Source organism: Theobroma cacao, chromosome 2 (genome assembly GCF_000208745.1).
Source record: "Theobroma cacao cultivar B97-61/B2 chromosome 2, Criollo_cocoa_genome_V2, whole genome shotgun sequence".
Taxonomy (NCBI): domain Eukaryota; kingdom Viridiplantae; phylum Streptophyta; class Magnoliopsida; order Malvales; family Malvaceae; genus Theobroma; species Theobroma cacao.
In genome coordinates, this window is record NC_030851.1 from 16,492,795 (window position 1) to 16,495,078 (window position 2,284).

Sequence of the window (2,284 nt, forward strand, 5' to 3'; positions counted from 1 at the left end):
CTCCGAATCACTATTCTAAGTCGTTTTGTGGGTTTCAAAATTTTCAATTTCCTCTTAGAATTTCTATTTGAACTAGTTCAAGGCTCGATTTAACTTAGTTGTACCACTAGGTACAATACCGTGTTTTAATCGAGTTTGACAATGTCTCACAGTAAGCCTAAGGAATAAATGAATGATGTATATCATGATAAATAAATGAAGAAAATAGAAATATTGATAATTTTCACAATAAAGGTAAAACGATCATTTTGCATCTTAGGTCAAAAATTTTATGTTTTCCTGAATCCGAGTATTTCTAGAATATTATGGACTTTGTCTTAATGTCAAAGAAGTAAAAAGATTGCACAAAGGATAGGAGGAAGACAAGTCACCTTGTTGAGGGCATTTTGGTAAATTGCATGAAACTTGGATAAACTTAAGCATAAATATCTCATTCCTCCAGCAGCTTCCTCATTTTTCCAGTAGTTTCTTCTTTTTTTTCCTCCCATCTCATGTTTCTCTCATCCTCCAAGAAAGCTTCTCTCAAAGCTTCCATCACTCTCTCAAACTAACCTTAAGTTTCATGCTTTTGCCCACTCCTTCATAGGGTATTTCATGCTCATCCATTTTTACACCTTAACCGCCTTCAAAGTACATTCACTCACTAACTGGATGTGTAGAGAGAGAGAGATTGATTTCCCTTATTAGCTTGTTGAATTTTGAAAGAGAATTCAACTACAAAGACCATCAAGGTGAGTATGAGTTAAGTTTAATCTCTTTAGTTGTTGATAATGTCTAGTAATTAGATTTGTGAGTATTTTATTGTTGAGGTTGTTTTTCAGTTTTAGTGTGACTAGAATAGGGCAAATAATAGCCATTTAATAGTAGTTGGAAGCTAGTTAAGGATGACTAGTAGAACTTGATTTAGGAAAAAGCTTTTGGAATGGTATTAACACCAAGTTGGGTTGATGGCGATGTTGTTGCGTGTGATAGGTTCCAACGAAACCCCACACCTCCATTCGGAACATTAATCGAAGATAGAGCCCACCAAAACATCAACAAAGACTGGTGAGTGAACTTGCATTAAAATGTTTTGGGGTAAATGTGTAAATGTTTGAGTGAATTACTTGAAAGGTTTAATTGTCTTTTTATTTAAAATGTATATGGGAACAAGCTTTTAATGAAACGTTTTTACATTGTGAAATGTGACTGTGATGAGTCCACGTACTCTTTTATTTTGTTGGTATGCATATATATGTGTTGTGCCTTGATAGATAGATAATATCGTGTAATAAATATGATTATGCGTGTGTTGTCACGACCCGGAACCTCCCTCTGGCCCATGACAACCACCGCGATGTCCCAATTTACACTCATTACCCGGAATGCCAATCGGAACCCCATAAGGCTTACGTATCAGGTTTTTGCCTTTCCTGTGAGCAATCGTTATTAAACATTTCGTTTTAAACAATTACCAGTCGTTTCTGGCTCAAGTAAATCAAAAGACAAAAAAATTTTTAAAAGGATTTATAGACAAATATTACTATTCAAAATATTGATTAAAATATAGTATTTTTATTTAAAACAATATTTATAAAAACACGTATAAGTAAAATAAATTCATACATATAATAATTTACAACGTTATAATGTACAATAATAATTACAATGACAAGTGGCCCATAAATACACCAAGTGTTGGTGATAGTAACCTACTATCTGTGAGATAGAAGGGTCAACTGGAATCCTCAACAAAATCGGGTATCTACAAGCTACCACAGGCCTGAAATATTTGGAAAGGAGGTGGGTGAGATTGTGCAATCCCAATGAGTAAACAGACGTTATTATAAATATCTAAAGGCGAGTAAAATGGAGGCAAGTTTAAACGACAAATCACAAACCATTTCATAAGGTTTTCAATTTATTTCTTAAACCATAAAATATTTGTAATTTACCAAAATAGTTGTTAAGGCTTATGACTTTTATTAGAAACAAGGCTCAAGCCAAAAACTAATCCTCAGGGATACCTTGGCCGAGGCATCTAACCGAGTCCGCCAAGGTTGTTAAGATATTTACATGTTAAACACATGTTAATTTTGAAAACAAGTCGTTCCTTGGCGTTGGTCGAGTTACACATTCACATGGGGGTTCGACGTGAAGTGAGCTCTAACATTACCTCGGGAGTTACCCTTCTCGCCTCTACAATCGGACTAACTATATAACCGGGTTTACCATGCCCCTCTAATAGGCAGTCCACGGAAACTAGTCACTACAGTGACTAAACCCACCAACTTTAATAAAATTT